Source organism: Mirounga leonina, unplaced genomic scaffold, assembly GCF_011800145.1.
Source record: "Mirounga leonina isolate KUSES-001 unplaced genomic scaffold, KU_Mleo_1.0 Mir_174, whole genome shotgun sequence".
Taxonomy (NCBI): Eukaryota; Metazoa; Chordata; class Mammalia; order Carnivora; family Phocidae; genus Mirounga; species Mirounga leonina.
Window position 1 is genome coordinate 38,635,702 of NW_023270451.1, and position 22,431 is coordinate 38,658,132.

A 22,431-nucleotide genomic window follows, 5' to 3' on the forward strand; every position below is an offset into this window, starting at 1 on the left:
AGAAGGAGATGATGATTGGTAAGCTATAAGGCATATGGCAGGCTGAAATCAGACAGCAGTATTCCAGAATAGGCCTGGTCTGTAGCATCCACCATAGAAGGCCACAGCAGCTCAGGTGTGGCAGCCTCCATGGGAGGCCAGACGGAAGGGACTGAGGCATTGAGCAAGTTCTCTGTGGTGATCAGAGTGGGGAATGTGGACTTGAGTGAGAGGAAGAGCAGGCAGCTGAGAGCGGTGAGCAGAGAGAGAGAAGTCTGAGGTATGGGCTTTTCAGAAGTGGAGGATCCCTCAAGGGGCTTTAGAAGGAGGAGGCCCAGGACGTGAGGCTGCTGCTTCTCTGTGATGTGAAATGAAGGTGGAGGCCTGAGGCCTCATGGAGGAGAAGGAGAACCACATGCAGTGATGGATGGTGATGGGGCAGCCGGCATGGGGAGAAGAAAGAACACTGAAGATGTGTGTCGGTGCCTGCGAGCAGACAGGAGGCCCCACGATCATTGATTCAAAGAGGACAGTGTGGACAGATGACGTGGAGTTCAAAAGATGAAACAGGAAGAGAGCTGTGTTTTGACAGCCTAGAAATGGCCCTGGGGAATGAGGAAGTCCTGCCCAAGCCCCTTCACCACTGAGAACGGGTCTGGGAGGAGGTGAGGTCTGTCCAGGAAAGGCAGCAGGGGAGACCCGGGAGACTGACAGCCAGGGTAACCACTGGACCAAGAGAGGGCGAGAGGGAGGGAAGGGGTGAGCTGTTGGTTGGAGTAACAGTGGTCTTGTCTCTGCAAAGCAGGAGTTTCAGAGAGCACAAAGCGCATGGGAGGCGGTGGGAAGGGCAGGCTGGTGCGGAGGCATGCGTGAAGTTGGGAGGAGAACCAGGAGATAGTGAGGTGAGAGCAGAGAATCAGAATGTTGGCTGGGGAGAGAAAGGAGCAGGCACAGCACAGCGCTGGGCTGACTAACAAATGCCTTTGCTTCAGGCCAGGAGGTCAATGAACTGAGGGAAGACTGAGGCAGCAGCCAGGATATTTTTTCTAGATATATTTTCATCTCTTAAAAAACTACTCAATTTTTTATAGGCTGCACATTCAATGATTTAAAATACCAAGAAGGGTATTAAAAGGGATACAGTCAAAAACCTCCCTTACACTTCTGTCCCTTAGTCCAGCCCCAACCTCTCTAGCAGCTAACCATTATTATTAGTTTCTCATGCAGCATTCACAGAATAAAGGTTGTGTATACATATGTAAGCATATATGAGTACACGCTCCCCCTTCTATTAACACACTAATGGCATATTATCGGGGTACCTACTGTTGCACAACTCTGGGAGGGGAGATGCTTACATAGAATTCAGTGTGAATAGTGCTCCAGGGTTGTTCAACATGGAAGAATCCCACAATATGTAGAGTCATTTTACTTAACAGTAAGTCTTGGATGTATTTCCACATCAGTACCTAAGATCTGTATCCTCTTTAAAAAAATTTTTTTAATAGCCGCTGCTATGCCTTGGTATGGATGTACCATGGTTTCTCAAATATCCTACATTTCCTACAAATATCCATAATCATTTTGGTCATTCCCAATTATATACTTCATAAACAGTGCCGAGTATTTCATTTTGCACATGTCCAAGTACATAAAATGAATGACTCAAAGTGTAGTTACTGGTCAAAGGCTTTTTTTTTTTTATAGAGATTTTATTAGTGATTCTTTACAGATGGATTGACATATCGTTCCTGAGGATAACCGCACAAAGCTGCAACAGTTAAAAAATATTTCATTATCTACCTATCCACCTCCTATAATATTATGTTTTATTTTTCCTTCTTAACTGAAAAGGCGGCTTTAAATGTCCCCTTTATCATTGCATATTTATTTTTTTTAATTTTTTTATTCTTATGTTAATCCCCATACATTACATCATTAGTTTCAGATGTAGTGTTCCATGATTCATTGTTTGTGCATAACACCCAGTGCTCCATGCAGAATGTGCCCTCCTCAATACCCATCACCAGGCTAACCCATCCTCCCACCCCCCCTCCCCTCTAGAACCCTCAGTTTGTTTCTCAGAGTCCATCGTCTCTCATGGTTCGTCTACCCCTCCGATTTCCCCCCCTTCATTCTTCCTGAGATTCAACAGTCTTGCACAGTTCACAGTGCTTACCAGAGCACATACCCTCCCCAGTGTCTATCACCCAGTCACCCCATCCCTCCCATCCCACCCCCCACTCCAGCAACCCTCAGTTTGTTTCCTGTAATTAAGAATTCCTCATATCAGTGAGGTCATATGATACATGTCTTTCTCTGTTTGACTTATTTCGCTCAACATAATACCCTCCAGTTCCATCCATGTCGTTGCAAATGGCAAGATCTCATTCCTTTTGATGGCTGCATAATATTCCATTGTATATATATACCACCTCTTCTTTATCCATTCATCTGTCGTTGGACTTGGCTCTTTCCACAATTTGGCTATTGTGGACATTGCTGCTATAAACATCGGGGTGCACGTACCCTTTCAGATCCCTACTTTTGTATCTTTGGCATAAATACCCAGTAGTGCAATTGCTGGATCATAGGGTAGCTCTATTTTCAACTTTTTGAGGAACCTCCATACTGTTTTCCAGAGTGGCTGCACCTGCTTGCATTCCCACCAACAGTGTAGGAGGGTTCCCCTTTCTCCGCATCCCCACCAACATCTGTCGTTCCCTGACTTGTTAATTTTAGCCAGTCTGACTGGTGTGAGGTGGTATCTCATTGAGGTTTTGATTTGGATTTCCCTGATGCCGAGCGATATTGAGCACTTTTTCACGTGTCTGTTGGCCATTTGGATGTCTTCTTTGGAAAAATGTCTGTTCATGTCTTCTGCCCATTTCTTGATTGGATTATTTGTTCTTTGCATGTTGAGTTTGATGAGTTCTTTATAGATTTTGGATACTAGCCCTTTATCTGATATGTCATTTGCAAATATCTTCTCCCATTCTGTCAGTTGTCTTTTGGTTTTGTTGACTGTTTCCTTTGCTTTGCAGAAGCTTTTTATCTTGATGAAGTCCCAATAGTTCATTTTTGCCCTTCCTTCCCTTGCCTTTGGCAATGTTTCTAGGAAGAAGTTGTTTCGGCTGAGGTCGAAGAGGTTGCTGCCTGTGTTCTCCTTTAGGATTTTGATGGACTCCTGTCTCACATTGAGGTCTTTCAACAATTTGGAGTCTATTTTTGTGTGTGGTGTAAGGAAATGGTCCAGTTTCATTCTTCTGCATGTGGCTATCCAATTTTCCCAACACCATTTGTTGAAGAGAGTGTCTTTTTTCCATTGGACATTCTTTCCTGCTTTGTCAAAGATTAGTTGACCATAGAGTTGAGGGTCCATTTCTGGGCTCTCTATTCTGTTCCATTGATCTATGTGCCTGTTTTTGTGCCAGTACCATACTGTCTTGCTGATGACAGCTTTGTAATAGAGCTTGAAGTCCGGAATTGTGATGCCGCCGGCTTTGCTTTTCTTTTTCAACATTCCTCTGGCTATTCAGGGTCTTTTCTGGTGCCATACAAATTTTAGGATTATTTGTTCCATTTCTTTGAAAAAAGTGGATGGTATTTTGAGGGGATTGCATTGAATGTGTAGATTGCTCTAGGTAGCATTGACATCTTCACAATATTTGTTCTTCCAATCCATGAGCATGGAACGTTTTTCCATTTCTTTGTGTCTTCCTCAATTTCTTTCATGAGTATTTTATAGTTTTCTGAGTACAGATCCTTTGTCTCTTTGGTTAGATTTATGCCTAGGTATCTTATGGTTTGGGGTGAAACTGTAAATGGGATTGACGCCTTAATTTCTCTTTCTTCTGTCTTCTTGGTGTATAGGAATGCCACTGACTTCTGTGCATTGATTTTAGATCCTGCCACTTTACTGAATTCCTGTATGAGTTCTAGCAGTTTTGGGGTGGAGTCTTTGGGGTTTTCCACATAAAGTATCATATCATCTGCAAAGAGTGAGAGTTTGACTTCTTCTTTGCCGATTTGGATGTCTTTTATTTATTTTTGTTGTCTGATTGCTGTGGCTAGGACTTCCAATACTATGTTGAATAGCAGTGGTGATAGTGGACATCCCTGCCACGTTCCTGACCTTAGGGGGAAAGCTCTCAGTTTTTCCCCATTGAGAATGATATTCGCTGTAGGTTTTTCATAGATGGTTTTTATGATATTGAGATAGGTACCCTCTATGCCTATACTCTGAAGAGTTTTGATCAAGAAAGGATGCTGTACTTTGTCAAATGCTTTTTCTGCATCTATTGAGAGGATCATATGGTTCCTGTTCTTTCTTTTGTTAATGTATTCTATCACATTGATTGATTTGTGGATGTTGAACCAACCTTGCAGCCCAGGGATAAAGCCCACTTGGTCGTGGTGAATAATCCTTTTAATGTACTGTTGGATCCTATTAGCTAGTATTTTGGTGAGAATTTTTGCATCCATGTTCATCAGGGATATTGGTCTGTAATTCTCCTTTTTGATGGGGTCTTTGTCTGGTTTGGGGATCAAGGTAATGCTGGCCTCATAAAATGAGTTTGGAAGTTTTCCTTCCATTTCTATTTTTTGGAACAGTTTCAGAAGGATGGGTATTAATTCTTCTTTAAATGTTTGGTAGAATTGCCCTGGGAAGCCATCTGGCCCCGGGCTTTTGTTTGTTGGGAGATTTTTGATGACTGCTTCAATTTCCTTATGGTTATAGGTCTGTTCAGGTTTTCTGTTTCTTCCTGGTTCAGTTTTGGTAGCTGATACATTTCTAGGAATGCCTCCATTTCTTCCAGGTTATCTAATTTGCTGGCATAGAGTTGCTCATAATATGTTCTTATAATTGTTTGTATTTCTTTGGTGTTGGTTGTGATCTCTCCTCTTTCATTCATGATTTTGTTGATTTGGGTCATTTCTCTTTTTCTTTTTGATAAGTCTGGCCAGGTGTTTATCAATCTTGTTAATTCTTTCAGAGAACCAGCTCCTAGTTTCGTTGATCTGTTCTACTGTTCTTTTGGTTTCTATTTCATTGATTTCTGCTCTGATCTTTATTATTTCTCTTCTCCTGCTGGGTTTAGGCTTTACTTGCTGTTCTTTCTCCAGCTGCTTTAGGTGTAGCATTAGGTTGTGTACTTGAGAACTTTCTTGTTTCTTGAGAAAGGCTTGTATTGCTATATACTTTCCTCTTAGGACTGCCTTTGCTGCATCCAAAGATTTTGAACAGTTGTGTTTTCATTTTCATTGGTTTCCATGAATTTTTTAAATTCTTCTTTAATTTCCTGGTTGACCCATTCATTCTTCAGTAGGATGCTCTTTAGCCTCCATGTATTTGAGGTCTTTCTGACTTTCCTCTTGTGATTGAGTTCTAGTTTCAAAGCATTGTGGTCTGAAAATAGGCAGGGAATGATCCCAATCTTTTGGTACCGGTTGAGACCTGATTTATGACCGAGGATGTGATCTATTCTGGAGAATGTTCCATGGGCACTAGAGAAGAATGTGTATTCTATTGCTTTGGGATGGAATGTTCTGAATATGTCTGTGAAGTCCATTTGGTCCAGTGTGTCATTTAAAGTCTTTATTTCCTTGTTGATCTTTTGCTTAGATGATCTGTCCATTTCAGTGAGGGGGGTGTTAAAGTCCCCCACTATTATTGTATTGTTGTTGATGTGTTTCTTTGCTTTTGTTATTAATTGCCTTATATAATTGGCTGCTCCCATGTTAGGGGCATAGATATTTACAATTGTTAGATCTTCTTGTTGGATAGATCCTTTAAGTAGGATATAGTGTCCTTCCTCATCTGTTATTATAGTCTTTGGTTTAAAATCTAATTTGTCTGATATAAGGATTGCCACCCCAGCTTTCTTTTGGTGTCCATTAGCATGGTAAATGGTTTTCCACCCCCTCACTTTCAATCTGGGGGTGTCTTTGGTTCTAAAATGAGTCTCTTGCAGACAGCATATTGATGGGTCTTGTTTTTTAATCCAATATGATAGCCTGTGTCATTTGATTGGGGCATTTAGCCCATTTACATTCAGGGTAACTATTGAAAGATAGGAATTTAGTGCCATTGTATTGCCTGTAAGGTGACTGTTACTGTATATTGTCTGTGTTCCTTTCTGGTCTATGTTGCTTTTAGGGTCTCTCTTTCCTTAGAGGACCCCTTTCAAGATTTCTTGTAGGGCTGGTTTCGTGTTTGCAAATTCCTTTAGTTTTTGTTTGTCCTGGAAGCTTTTTATCTCTCCTTCAATTTTCAATGACAGCCTAGCTGGATAGAGTATTCTTGGCTGCCTATTTTTCTCATTTAGTGCTCTGAATATATCCTGCCAGTTCTTTCTGGCCTGCCAGGTTTCTGTGGATAGGTCTGTTGCCAATCTAATGTTTCTACCATTGTAGGTTACATATCTCTTCTCCCGAGCTGCTTTCAGGATTTTCTCTTTGTCTATGAGACTCATAAGTTTTACTATTAGATGTCGGGGTGTTGACCTATTTTTATTGATTTTGAGAGGGGTTCTCTGTGCTTCCTGGATTTTGATGCCTGTTTCCTTCCCCAAATTAGGGAAGTTCTCTGCTATAATTTGCTCCATTATACCTTCTGCCCCTCTCTCTCTTTCTTCTTCTTCTGGGATCCCAATTATTCTAACGTTGTTTCGTCTTATGGTATCGCTTATCTCTCGAATTCTGCCCTCGTGATCCAGTAGGATGTTTATCTCTCTTTTCCTCAGCTTCTTTATTTTCCATCATTTGGTCTTCTATATCACTGATTCTCTCTTCTGCCTCATTTATCCTAGCAGTTAGCGCCCCCATATTTGATTGCACCTCATTAATAGCCTTTTTGATTTCAACTTGGTTAGATTTTAGTTCTTTTACTTCTCCAGAAAGGGTTTCTCTAATAACCTCCATGCTTTTCTCAAGCCCAGCTAGTATCTTTAAAGTGATGATTCTGAACTCTAGATCTGACATCGTACTAATGTCCATATTGAGTAGGTCTTTGGCAGTCGGTACTACCTCTTGTTCTTTTTGTTGAAGTTATTTTTTCCATCTTGTCATTTTGTGCAGAGGAGAACAGATTAATGAGAGAACAAAATGCTAGCAGAGTAACAACGTCCCCAGAAAATATACTCTAAACAAATCAGAAAAGACCTGAAGCAGTGGGAAAAGAAAGGGAAAGAGAGAAAAAAGAAAAAGAAAAAAAAGATAAAGATAAAGATAAAAACAAACAAAAACAGAACAAAACAAAACAACAACAACAAAAAAACAGAATGTGATCAAATATGATCAGGTTGGTATATAGATCAGTGCCACCCACTAGATTTTGGGTGTATTTTGGTCTGTTAGAAGAAAGTGCCTCCCAAAATTTTAAAGAAAGAAAAACTTATATATGTACAAAAATAAGGGTTGATATGATGAAGGGATGGAATATCACTGTAAAGATGGAAATTATAAGAAATTTTATAAAAGGAATTGATAAGTTGTTTGAAAAAAGAAAGAAGAGGATTTAAAAAAAGAAAAAAGAAAAAAAAAGGAGAGAATGTGATCAGTCAGGGGAGTAGAAAAAAACCATATACTAGAGATTTAGGGTATATTTTGATCTGTTAGAAGAAACTATCTCAAAATTTTAAAGGGAGAACAACTTATATATATATGCCAAAAATACGGGTAACTACAATGAAGGGATAGAATATGACTCTAAAAATAAAAAATAAAAATGTTTTTTAAAAAAGGGATTGATAAGATGTTGGTTGAAACAGGGAAAAAGAAACTAGAAAAAAAAGACAGTTAAAAAAAATTAACTTTGAAAGACTAAGGAATCATGGTAAAAAAAGCCATGAATTCTATGTGCAGTAGTCCCTTAGCGCTGGAGTTCTGCTGTTCTCATTGATCGGTAAACTTGGTCTTGGCTGGCTGTTCTCGCTGGTCTTCTGGGGAGGGGCCTGCTGCCGTGGTTCCCAAATGTCTCTGCCGGAGGCGGAATTGCCCCGCCCTCGCCCCCTCCCGGCTAAGTAATCTGCTCGGGTTTGCTCTCCGGAGCTTATGTTCCCTGCGAGCTTTCCGTACAGCTTTGGAGGCAGAGAGTGAAAATGGCGGCCTCCCAATCTCTGCCCCGGAGGAGCCGAGATCTCGGGGCCCCGCTCCTCAGTGAGCCCCCAGAGAAAAGCCGTCAGTCACTCCCGTCTCCCTGGTCCCCGGCCGCACTCCGTGCTCACCCGGCCTGTGACCGCGCGCCTCTATCTCTGGCACCCGACCCCAGGTGGAGTCTCCAAACCCAGCAGATCCCTGCGGTGCACTCCTGCGCGGCTCCTCCCGGGGGAGGAAGGTGAGTCTCCCCGGATCTGCCGCTTGTTGGGTCTCTGCTGGAGGAGCAGGGGCCCGACTGGGCCGCGGATCACGGTCAATGGCAACCCCGAGCTGAGAGCCCGCGCCTGGGCTCCGCCTCTGCAGCCGGCTTCCCCGCTCTGATACCTGGGAGCTCTGCCACACTCAGGCACCCCTGGTCTTTCTGTGACCCCGAGGGTCCTGAGACCACACTGTCCCGCGAGGGTTCCACCCCCCGCTTAGCCACCAGAGTGACGTCCCTCAGCGGAGCCGACTTCTAAAAGTTCCGATTTTATGCTCCGTGGTTCTATCACTTGCCAGAAGGGGCCGACGGAGGCCCCTCCCCCGCCGTCTATCCTCCTGAATATCGCCTCGGATTCACTTCTCCACACGTCCTACCTTCCAGAAAGTGGTCGCTTTTGTGATGAGAGAGTTGTTGCTATTCTTTTCTTCGATCTCCTGTTGAGTTTGTGGGTGTTCAGAATGGTTTGATCCCTATCCAGCTGAATTCCTGAGAGGAGACAAAATCCAGGTCTCCTACTGCTCCGCCATCTTGCTCCGCCCCCCTGGTCAAAGGCTTTTTGCTAGGAGTACATAGACAAATGTTTTCTCTAAAGAGCCAGATAGTAAATATTTTAGGTCTTTCAGGCCATATGGTCTCTATCTCAATCTCATTTCTGCAATTGTTGTATGAAAGCAGCCATAGACAATATATAAATAAATGAGCATGGCTGTGTTCCAATAAAACTTTATTTAGGGACACTGAAATTTGAATTTCATATCATGTTCATGTGTTATGAAATATTATTCTTATGTTGATTTTTGTTTCACCATTTAAAATTGTATAAATCATTTTTAACTTGTGGGCTATCCAAAACCAGACAGCAGCCCATGGGCTACAGCTTTCCAGCCTCTTGTTTATGCAGTAGAAATTTTGATTAAGTATTACCAAACTGACCTTCCTATAGGTTATCACTTCGTACTTCCACTAGCAATGCGTAAGTTGCTATTTCTCTGCAGCCTTGCCAACAGAGTGTATTAGTGAGCTTTTGAAATTTTTGTCAAACAAATGGGTGAAAGCACTATCTCACAATAGTTTTAATTTAATTTGTGTTTCTCTGACAATGAACATATCTTCATATATTTAAAAGACATTTGCTTTTCTGTCAATCATCAGTTTATATCTTTTATTGCAAAAAAAGTTTCAAATATCAATTTCTCTTGTGCGTAAATCCTTTTTCTTCTTTTAAAAGTGGAAATAGTTTTATTGGGTTTTCTGAGTATAAAAACTACTATGACTATGATTATCTTCTCCTGGTATAAAAATTTAGAGAAAATATAAAGAAAAGAAAAACTATTACTCATTATTTCATTCCCAGAAATAGCTACTTTTTTTTTTACATTTGTGTATTTTTCTCAGGCCATTTTTCAGACATTTGTATATAGGCATGTTTTTAGAAAAAATGTGACTCGTTCAACAAATATTTATGTGTTATGACTATTACAAGGGTCATACTACATATACCATTTTGTAACTTGCTTTTTTCACTTAACAATGGATCATGGAAATTTTATTCTCAGCCTGTAAGTGCAGAAAGTTGCGTCAACAAAGTACAAAATGCAATTATAATTTAATTCATTTCATCCTCTCTGGACTGCTGTGGCTGCCTGTTCTGATAGAGATGCCAAGTGAAGCAATGACATGGATTGACAGAGTAGCATTATGAAGAGAGATAGAACCATTCATTCATCAAGAATTTATTGAGGACCTACTAGGTACCAGACTCCATGCTGGGAATGTAACAGGAACAAAGTTGGGAAAGTTCCTTGATTTCATACAGTTCAGTGAAGGAGATAGATAATGTAGGCAAGAGGTTCCCATAGTGAGTTGTGTGTAATGAAGAAAATAAAACCACATAATGTAACAGACATCAGTGAGGGAGCTGCTTTAGATTGGGTCAACAGAGAACGCCCACTAAAGAAGAGACAAATGAGTTGAGGTCTGATGAACAGGAAGGAGCCAGCCAGGTAAAGATCTGAGAAAGAGAATTCCAGGCCAAGGGAATGACATATCCAATGAACCTGATCGGGTCTAGGAACAGGAAAAGGCTACCAAGACAAGGAGTCAGAATGGTAGGACTAAGGCTGAAGAGGGTAGGAGAAATGCTAAAAGGAACAAGAAGACAGAGAAAAGGTGAGAAATTCAATGGGTTTGGCATCTAAACTACCTACTGGAACATTTTCTTATTCAATTGATTAATTCCAAGGTATTTAAGGCACTGGTTTATAGCTTACTAGTCTGGGGAATGGGATGAGAAGGAATATTTATTGAGCCCTTAACTAGGTAACAAGTCCTTTACATAAGTTTTCCCGATTTTCATAATAACCTGTGTTGTAGGTATATGTTTATTCTTGTTTTACGGAAGTTAGTGACTTGCCCAAGGACACAGAGGAAATGGTTATCAGACTTGGGTTTGAATGCAGGTTTGTCATTTGCCTGAATTCCAGGCAGGTGGTTTATCCATTACCCCATCTTCCGTCAGATGATTTAAAGAGTTTGAATACTATTTATAATGTCTTTGTTAGCCCTTTTCTCCTTCACAGATTCTCCAAGTTCCAGAGATAGCCATTCTTCCCCCCGCCCCAATTCCATTGAATATAAATAAGGATGTTGGAAGCAGCAGAGAAATAAATGTTTTAGAATGAGTTTTGTTTCAGGAACAAAAATCTGCCTATGGATTGTGGCTGTTGCTAAGTAGGAGTGGTTGGTTCATCTTTAGAGGAAAATACCTCTTTTTTTAAAGGAAGTCTTTAAAGGAATTTTTGGTTGTCTAAGATAAGGCCTAGGCTAATTTGAAATTGGAAAAGTGGTTAGAATAGAAGGTGAACTTCATCTTAATAAAGAAAAAAGGTGTCTTCCTTAAAAGAGTTGTGGGTGGGGTTTCTGGGGGAAGAGAAGTGTTTGTTTTTATAAATTGTCTTAATTAGATTTTCATTTTCCTCTGCAGAGTCCAGGAGCTGGGGATTTGAATGTGAGAGAAACAATGGATTCCAGCAACCAGCCAGAACCCAGGGAGGAAAGGAGGAGTAAGGGCTCCCTGTGAAATAGAATCACTGAAGAGGACCATGATGTCTGAGAGCTTTCTGTTTTCCTTTGTGTTTCATAATCCACTCTGCCATCTTCATCTTTTGGAAACCAATTGACCACTGCAATTTAGATTGTGTTAATAAAGGAGGAACTGAACACTTGGAGCAAAGCCAGGAGAGAGAAGCAGAAGACTTCAGAAGCTGTTACTAGGTAGTAAGAAATTGCTCTCTGGAGTCCCAGAGAGTAGATATTCTGGAAGAGAATGGATTTCCTGTTATTATGCAGGATGAAGACTTAAGTAATTTTGTTTGATTATTATAGGAAGGTTGGAAGATAAGGGGTCAGATTATCATAGGTCCGGGAAAATTCTCTTAACACTGTGTGTCTAAGGCAGGAAATCAGATATAAGATGAAATCCAAGAAGGTCGTGTGGTTGGGTTTCTCCCACAGAAGGAGGAGAAAAAAATCCCTGTATCCCTAGTTATGCAAACAGTATGCAAATTGGAGTGATCACATATTTGCATAGAAAATTTCCGTTACCTCATGTTGGCTTCGAGGGGAGTGGGGACACCAAAAGGGAATGTTTGTCAATAGTCCAGAGTTGTTAGATTTATTCCAGGGGAAACAAAAGGGTAAATTTCGTATCAAACAAATGTCAGGGTTTTAAGCGAGTTTTCCAAATGCCTAATGTCTCTCTTCCACAAAACATACCAAAGAATAATTATGAAATGGTCAAAATGTGATCCATAGACAAAATGAAGCACAAGCGGAAAATTCTTTTCTGCCCCATTCATTTTACTGTAAGGGACTTTTTCTCCTTTTTTCTTGGCTCAACAATATGAAGGAAGGGCTTGGATTTTTTCCTGCAGATGATTTTTGCTATCATTTCTAGTCATTTCTCTAAAGCTGGACTTTGTTGCTTGGGAGTGCTGATGCGGTCACATACGAGGCTGGGAGCATCAAACAAAGGGACCAGCTGCTTCCACAGCTGCATGTGTGACCCGTCTAGCGGTGCCCAGGCAGCACAGCTGAGACCCACCTGGGATGGCTGTCAGCAACAAAAGGTGGATGTTGCTGCCTTCGGGGGCTAGGGAGGGAGCCAGGGAACCACTTTCTCTCCAAGGACAATCTAAAATTGGGCAAAATCTGCCTTGGGTTGAATTAAAAAATCTTTTCTGAACGTTAGCTGACCTGATTAAGAGTTAGGTGTCTTTCCTCTTAGCAGAAAGTGGTGGAATATGTCTCCTAGCAACAGGGATATTTTACCTTTTATGGTAGGACAGTCTCATGGAGGACACTTGCTCTGCGGCCTGCAGTTCTCCCAGTAACAACCAGAAAAGGGCCACAGAACAAACTTAGCCATTGGCCTTCAGTTTCAATGCATGACTGTAATGAGGTGATGATCCCAAGACTTGGATTAACTAAACTGAGTTGACCAGATTTTTCTGAGTGTTTCCTTATTTCTATTAAAGGTGTCACCATTGCACTAGCTGCTGGCTTTAAGAACCTATGTCTTCCTTCTCTCTCCTCTATCTGATGTGTCCTCCCCACCCCTCTATCTTGGCTCTGGCTTTCTCTGTCCCTCCTCCCTCTTTCTTCCTCTTAGCTCTCTTTTCTGTCTAATGTCGCACTCCTCTCCTTCCTTAACTTCTCTGACTGCTATTTCCTTTTCAACATCTGTCTTTCAGCCCTTCTCTTTCCCTTCTTCACTCCTAGCCCTGCAACCTCCCAGGCAAAGTGCTGTGAGCTGCACTCCTGCAGACTGTCAAATCTTCCCTCGGCTTCCACCCCCTAACCCCGGTCCAGGGCCAAGGACTTCCTTACTCTTCCTGTGGACAACACTGGTCATGGCTTCTAGTCTCTTCTCAAAATATTTTACTCTACATGCAGCTACCAAATTATTTTCCCTATAACAACATTGTAACATTACCTTCCTCAAAAACTTTCAAAGGTTCCCCAGTTCCTATGAAGCAAAGCCCAAAGTTCTAAGCCTGATATATTGCAGGTCCAATGTGGTCTGGTCCTGCCCATCTTTTGCAGCCCTACCTCTCCCTGTCTTCTTTCAGGTATACTGGCTTCTGCCAAAATGTGTGTCCTGGGGCCTTTCCTCAACCTGTTTCTTCTGCCTAAAGTTCCCCCCTGGCGCCCCGCCCAATTCCTCCATTTTTATACATCCCAAACCACCAGACCCAGCTCAAGTCTGACCTGGTCTATATAGCCTTCCTGGATATCCTTAGCTCATCTTCTGAGCCCGTATACAATTTATTCACGTAATGAGGCCACCCTAACAATAATGAACCAGGTGCTGCTGGTTGTCCCATCTGCTTAAATGGACCTCAGCCTCCCTTTTAAGTTCTATTCTACCAGTCTTTCCAGAAGTTCCCAGAGTGCCTCATATGGACTCAATGGCTTTTCCATTGCTCTGCCATCTTCCCCCAAGCATCTCCTGGGCACTGCTGCTCCTGCCACAGCTAGGGTGCTGGAGCCCCTACCACATCAAAGTTGTACAGTGTTCTGTGGCAAGTTGTAGAAAGAACATATAACTTCTCCTTATTGAGGACTTGGAATCTACTCTATTAGAGAGGTCCCCAAAGAATACTGTTGATGCCCTAACCATCTTCAAGGCACTGTGAAACAGTTCTTTCTGCTTTTTGAAAAAATTACTGATTTCACCTTTCTGTCATCACTCTATCTAATGTAACACTGAGTTCTAATTATCCTACCACTAGGATATCTCTCAAATCTACCCATGTCTCTCCATCTCCTCTACCACTTCCTTGTGCAAGCCACCTCTCACCTAAACTACTGTATCCATTCTTGTTCTATTCCAATCCTTTCTCCTTATAGCAAAGACAAGACTTAAAATGTCAGTCAGATCATTCTACATCTCAGCTCAAAACCCTTCAACAGGGGTGCCTGGGTGGCTCAGTTGGTTGAGCGACTGCCTTCGGCTCAGGTCATGATCCTGGAGTCCCGGGATCGAGTCCCGCATCGGGCTCCCTGCTCGGCAGGGAGTCTGCTTCTCCCTCTGACCTTCCTCCTTCTCATGCTCTCTGTCTCTCATTCTCTCTCTCAAATAAATAAGTAAAATCTTAAAAAAAAAAAAACAAAAACCCTTCAACAGATGCTGCTTGTCTGTGGGTAAGTATCAAAGATTAGTAATGAGATTTAGAGGACCCGTAATGGCCTGGCCTCCTCCTGTTTCTCTAGCCCCATCTTGTACACCAGTATACACTCCTATCAGTGTCTTTTCATTTTCCCATGGATACCAGGCCCTTTTTCTCTTTGGGTGTGTTGTCCAGGCTATTCTGGCAGACTGAAATGCTCTTCTCCCAGCCTCCCCTCAGGAAATACCATTCTTTATGTCTCAACTCAAAGGTCACTTTGTCCATGAGACCTATCTTGGTCTACCTCTTTGAAACTTAGTGACTTGTATTTTTTCTCCAAGGAATTCATCACAATTTGTACCCATGCATTTATTTATGTGATTATCCTCCCCATTCCACTGGGGAAAGAACATCTATGCTGTTCTTTACAGTATCCTCAGTACCTAGCACAGTGGCTGTGCCTCAAAAAACACTGACTGAATGAGTGAATGGAAGGAAAGAGGGAAAAGGAAGGAATAAATTATTAAAATCTTGTAAGGAAATTAAATTTTACTGTGGGTCTGAAATACTCTAGCTTCAACCCTTTTATCCCCATTGAAATAGTTGTGCACTGAAACAGCTCTTACTGTGTGGACATCCGGTCTCTTCCTTCTGATCTCTGTGTCCACCACATTTTGCCTTCCCTTTCTTCAGCAATGGGTACTCAGATTGCCTCCAACTCTTCCATCATCATAAACAATAGCCAATGTTTAAAATGCTACTTTTAAAATGTCTCAATATGTTTTTAATAAACTTGAGTTAGAGTGCATCATAAACTACCAGAGGGTTTTGAAGGATACCTTTCATAATGACTTAAGTACTTAAATTCAGTATTTCCTTTAATCCCCCAAATATATTTTCAGGCCTTTAGAAAAAATACAAGCATAAAAAAAAGATATATATATCTCCAAGTGTAGGTGGCAAAAAAAAAATCAATTAAATATGTATGCTCAGTTAGGATCTTGACCAACTAAAGAAAAAGCATAACCAACATGGCCCCTTCTCATTGGATAACCTTCTCTCAAAGAGAAATAAAAGAGACAGTGTAGGCAGTCACACCAAACATTTACCTAATTTCTCAAGCCAGAAACCTAGGACTTATCTTTGATTCACACATAATATTATTATTTCATCATCTGGGGCAAAACCTAGTCATTTAACATTTCTGTCTTGACGTTATTACTACTTTATTCATACAACCTCTGAACTATGATGACTGGCAGGCTCAAAATGAAAATAGCCATAAAATTATCAGAGAATTTTGGCTTCCTGCCAGTTCTACAGATATGCGAATATTTCACAAGAGTTGTTTCCAGATTTCACTCAATGTGCCCCTCACTTTGCCCATATCCTCTCTCAATCCCTTCTAACTCATTCTCCCCACAGCAGCTAGAAAAATCATTTTAAAACTTGAATTTGATTCTGTTGCATTATGCTTGAAAAGCTCTTGATGGCCCCTCAGCCAAAATCTGTAAACTGCTCACAAGGGCTGCCCTGCCTGCTCTCCCATTTGCCTCCTACTCTGCTCCTCCATTCATCTCTGCTCTCCCACGGCACACCAGATTCCCAGTTCCTCAAAGTCACTAGAGCCCACGTACTCCTTGCTCTCTCTGCCTGGAAGGCTGTTCTCGATTTCTCATCCCTGACACCCCCACTCCCAGCCTTCTGATCTCAGTGCAAGCATCAGTTCCTCAGGAAAAGACACCCCTGGCCTCCCATTAACTGTACTCATAGACCCTCATTCCTCCCCTTTGGCACACTTAAAATAGTTGTAAATTACAGACAGCTCTGTGAGGCTCTTTAGTTTCTGATCATCCTTGCTAGACCATTGGATCTGAGATTAGGGGTTTGGCTAATGTTGTTCACCACTGTGTTCATGGACCTCAGTAGAAACCAGCATAGAATCAGTATTCAGAAACTATTTTAAATGGATAAATAAATGAATAATTAGACAATTCTTTTTTTAAGTAAACTGTTCTACTTACTGTGACCAAAGCCCAATTCCAGTTGAAAAATATTTGTGAATTATTTGTAATTCTCTCCTGGGATGTTTTTTATAGGTTGGGTTCTATTTTTCCTTACACACAGATATAGATTTGATTTATTGTTACTGGATGTGTAGTGTGGAGGGAAGAGAGTAAGGCATTGGTGATAACAGCCAAGCTGGATGACCAGGCAAGAGGCTATTGTCTTGGTGAGAGTGAATCCCATTAAAGGGAATGGGTATTAAAGGGAAAATGAGAATTCTATTCACAACTATGGTTCATCCAAGTGGGTCTATCATCCAAAAGGCAGAAAACTAGGACTGGATTGAGATTTCAGTGTACAACCATGTGGGTTGTGGTCTAGTTTATGAACCCTTGGAAAAACCCAATAGAAATAGGCAGATCCAAAGTGGTCTCACCTACATAACACAACCCTCCACCTCTGTCCAGATTTGACTGATCCACCATTAGGTACCTGAGTTGGTCAAATTCTCTCTTCCAGGAACTTAAAACTAGGAATAGAAAAGCAAGGAGATTGGTTTTAAGTTCACATATTAGCAGTGGACTCTAGAGCCATTTCTTTTCATGATTGTTCAACTTTTGATTCTATGAGATGTCTCTAACCTTCCAATAAATTTCCCCTTCTTTTTTGCATCCAGTAAAAGGTGGTTTTTGTTATTAGCAACTCAAAGAGCCCCATAACTACGAATATAGAGAAGATACCTCTGTGCAGGTGGTGACAAACTACAAATATGGAGAGGTCATTTTACAAATTGCAGGAGAGAGAATAAAAGGGAGAAAGAGAGAGAGAGAGACAGTGAGTATGAAAGAGAAATAGAGAGAAAATGTGAGTAAGAAAGAGAGTGGGCACAGGGGCAATATGAGAGTGAAAGCCAGAACATGGAAAGTGTAAAGAGCAAGCGAGAGAGAGAGAGATGGAGAGAGAGACGAGAAAAAAGAGGTCCCCACCTCTTTTGGAGGAAAGGTGGAGGATGGAAGGTGGAGGAGAAGTGTGTAAGAGTGGTGCTGGACAAAGTTTTTAAAAGTACATTGTGCTCATGTCTTCTGCCCATTTTTTAATTGAATTATTTAGTTTTGGGGTGTTGAATAGTATAAATTCTTTATATATTTTGAATACTAATCCTTTATCAGATTATGTCATTTGCAAATATCTTTTCCCATTCTGTAAGTTGTCTTTTAGTTTTGTTGATTTTCTCCTTCACTGTGTAGAAGTTTTTTATTTGATGGAGTCCCAATAGTTAGGATTTGCTTTTCTTTTCCTTGCCTCAGGAGACATATCTAGAAAAATATTGCCACAGCCGATATCAGAGACATTACTGCTGTGCTCTCTCCTAGTATTTTTATGGTTTCAGGTCTCACATTTAGGTTTTTAATCCATTTTGAGTTTATTTTTGTCTATGGTCAGTCAAAGACAAATACCATATGATCTCACTCATATGTGGAATTTAAGAAACAAAACAAATGAGCAAAGGAAAAAAAAGAGAGAGAGAGAGAGAGCCAAGAAACAGACTCTCAACTATAGAGAACAAACTGATGGTTACCAGAGGGGAGGTGGATGGGGGCTGGGTGAAATAGGTGATGGGGATTAAGGGGGGCACTTGTCGTGATGAGCACCCGGTGATGTGTGGAAGTGTTGAATCACTATATTGTATACCTGAAAAAAATATAACTGTATGTTATACTGTATGTTAACTGTACTGGAATTAAACATTTTAAAAAGTACATTGTGCCGAGTTGGAATATCAGAGAACCAGGCAAATAGAGGCAAAAGATGTTTCCTCGTACAGTAAAACAATGTAAAGAGAAAGCCTCTTAGACCTCTGGAATTAGAATTGGAGATGAGAATGCTTGTAACTACTATAGAAGGGGATTTATGAAAAATAATCATCTATCACCCACAATGCCTGAGAGTGGGACCAATAAGATTAGTTTTGCCTTATCTGAAATGAGAAAAAAAAAAAAGAAAGCATGCACAACCAAAACCACAATAACAATAAAAATAGGGGTCTGACAAAAAAAAAAAAAAAAAACTATGGGAAAAGGGGAAAGGGAGTTTCATTCTCAACATATAAAAAGAAAAACAAGCTTTCAAAAATGATCTCATGCAAAGTATAAAAGAAAATGTCAGAAAACTATTCTGTAAGATGTAAAATGAGTCACTTTCATAGTAAAAGAGGGGAAAGCTATAAGAAGAGGTCAACTGGCATAAAGAGACTACAGAATCAGATTGAAAGGGAGAGGATAAGTAAGAAAGGATTGCAAAAACTCTAAGAATATAAAAGCAAAATTCTAATTCACATTGATGACAATAAAGAACAAAATCAACATTGTTGGAAACAGACAGTGTGGTTGGCATACTTGAGAATTTCTCACACAAAGCAGAAGAAGTGTGCTGATATCTAAGTTCCACTCCCAGAAATTCGGGTTTAATTGATCTAGAGTGGGGCCCAAGCATATTTTTTATTGTTGTTGTCTTGGTTTGTTTTTAATCCTGATATCCAGGCCACTCAGACCAATTATGTCAGAATTTCTGGTGATGGGACCCAGCCATCAGCATTTTTCAAAGCTCTTGGGAGATGACAATATGCAGTCAAGTTTGAGAACCACTGCTCTAGAGGTTTGAGACCAAAAATTCATAGCTTGAAGATTTCAAGGCTATTTTTCATTCATGAAGACAATAAGAGACATCATGAGGCATGCAAGTACTTAGAAAATACCAATATATCTTTTAGAAGAAATAACTTTTTAAAAAAGATTTGATTTATTTATGTGAGAGCAAGAGAGAGAGACAGAGAGAGCACGAGGTGGGGGGAGGGGTAGAGGGAGAAGGAGAAGCAGGCTCCACTGAGCAGGAAGCTGAAGTGGGGCTCCATCCCAGGACCCTGAGATCATGACCTGACCCGAAGCAGACACTTAACTGACTGAGCCACCCAGGTGCCCCTAGAAGAAATCATTTAAAGGCATCCTTCAACTGACCAAAACAGAAAGACAAAAAAGGAACTAAAAACTAGTTAAGTCAAGTTATAAAAGATGTGGACCTAGTTTAAAATGTCAATGTTGTTCTTGAAAAGGATATAATTTAAAAGCATAATTTAATTTAAAAAACAATAAATCCTCTATATTAATAATGACTGAAAAGTGAGGTTAGAATAAAAAATATATATTATACACATTTACATATATACATACATATGTATCTGTGTATTTGTGTATATGTATATAAAAAGACAATATAAGCAAAAAAATTATAAAGGTATTAATACCATTTCATATTCAGAATCCCATAGCATCAGTCAATTTTGATTATTGCTAGCTATGGTTATCGCTGCAAGCTTATATAGTCCATTCAAAAGCCACCATTCATTCTGACAAATTTCCTCCCTACAGCAAATTTAGCAATATCTCCCAAGGCCATGCTACTTAATTGCTCAGGGCCTCTGTAATTGAGAACCCAAGTCTGGACCACCAATGTAACCTTTCATATCCTGGAATCCAAATACTAGAGGCAGGTTATGGTCCTTTCAATTCCTGAAGTTGTAACCGTATCGGTGAGCCTTTACCCACAAACATAAGGATCAGGGGACTCCTCTTCCTGAGTAAAACGTGGTAGGTCATGGCAGATTAGAATTCCCATTGCAACAACTAGAGAAAGTCAGACAGACTACAAAAATTACATTTTTAAGGGTCTCAGAAAATGAGGAAGCAATGAGGGCTACATAAATTACCAGTTGTTTTCTTCTTTGGGGATATTTGACAATTCTGGGCATGGACTGAGAATTAGATTTGGCTTGTAAAAACGAATTTCTTGAAGAAAGAGAAACCAGAGAGGTTTTTGGTAGTCACATGGGGCTGATAAGAGAAACTAAACTTGAGAACTACTAAACACACAGCTGGTTTTCCCCATGGGACATCTTCTGAGTTCAAGGGCTACGCAAAGGAAGCTGGGAAGTTTGGCTGAAGGCTTCTAAAAGGCATGATACAGTCTCTTCTAGTTTTATAGTGCTAAGGAGAAAAAGTGTAACTAGAGAAAGAGGTCTTGTCATTTAAACACATAGCCAGGCACCCCTTAGGACATCTTCCAGATTTTGATGTTGTAATGGGGCAAGGAGTGGGAAGATAGAGAGCTAGGTTCAAAACCTCCAAAGTACAGCACTAAATTCCCCAGTCTTTCAGGACTGAGAAGACAGAGATCGTGCAGGCTTTAATCAAAAGCCCAGAAGAACTAGGTTTGAGGAACAGAGAAAAAACAGAAGTGGACTAAGTCTCACTAAAGCTGCAAGTTAAACCCTACCCATTTCAAAGATAAATCCTTCATCCTATCTGACTAATGGGGAAAGTGGAAACCCTCTCTAGTGTAAAGTATCATCTGGAATCTCTGAAGTGTTCTTGTATACAATGCCTAACAAACAATGACAAATTACATTCAGAGAAGAAAGAAAATGTGACTTGTAATCATCATCAAGAGAAAAGATAAATAATAGAAGCAGACCTACAGATAATCCATATATTGAAGCTAACAGACAAGGACTTTACCTGATTAATGTATTATAGGAAACAGAAGAAAAAAATGGGGAAATGAATGAAAAGATAAGAAATATCAACAGAGAATTGAAATTTATGTAAAAGGGTCAAATGGACATTCTTTAACTGAAAAATACAATATCTGAAGTTAAGAACACATTGGAGGCATTCATCAGCAGAATCAACAGCAGAGAAGACAGGATTACCAGACTCTGAGATATGACAATAAAACAATATACAAATTCAAGCACAGACAGAATCTATAAAAACAAAACTGAGCATTCAAGACATATGGAACAAAGTTAAAAGGTCTACAATATTTCACTGGGATAACAGAAGAGGAGAAATAAATTGGAGCAGAAACAATATTTGAAGAAATAATGGCTAAAACTTTTCCAAAGTTGATGAGATATCATCCCATAGATTCAAGAACCTCAGCAAATTCTAAGCATGATAAATCAAAAGATGCACTTAGACATATTTTTGTCAAACTTCTAATAATCAAGGATTGAGAGAAATTCTTAAAAGCAGCCAGAGAAAAAAACATTAACTTCAATAAGCAATAATAAAACTAAAGATTGATTTTTCAACATATATTATGGAATCCAGGAGATAATGGAATAACATCTTCAAAGTGCTAAAATAAAAGATTATCAATCTAGAACTCTATACTCATTTAACATACCATTTAAAAGTGAAGGCAAAATAAAGGAATTTTCAGAAAAATAAAAATGAGAGAAGTTTTCACCAGCACACCCACACTACCAAAATAATGACAGGAAATAATTATATGAAAGCATGGAACTGAAAGAAGGAATGAAGAGCAACAGAAAGTATAAATATGTGGGTAAACATAAAATACTACTGACTATTTCATGTAGCAGTAATAATGTCTAGTGGGGTTTATAACATATATAAACAAAATACATGATAATAGCAAAAATGTTAGGATGGACTGTATTAAATCTCTAGAGAAATCCTAAAATAAAAATACAATAATTTATAACTACCCACCTAATAATGGAGTAGATAAATGAAACTTAAAAATATGCCTGATTAATACAAAAGGAGGAATAAATGAACAAATAAAAAATAAATAAGATGGTGGACTTAAACCCAACTATATCAGTTATTCTATTTAATATCAATGAGCCAAAGAGCCAAATTTAAAAAAAGATTCCTAGATTGAATAAATAAAAACATAAATCCCAATTATATGTTGTTGACAACAGAATCATTTTAAATATAGAGATACAGAAGGGGCAAGAGTAAAAGGATGGTAAAAAATATATCGTGTAAACACTAACCAGAAGAGAGCCAATGTCAGTATGTTAACAATAGACATTAATAAAAT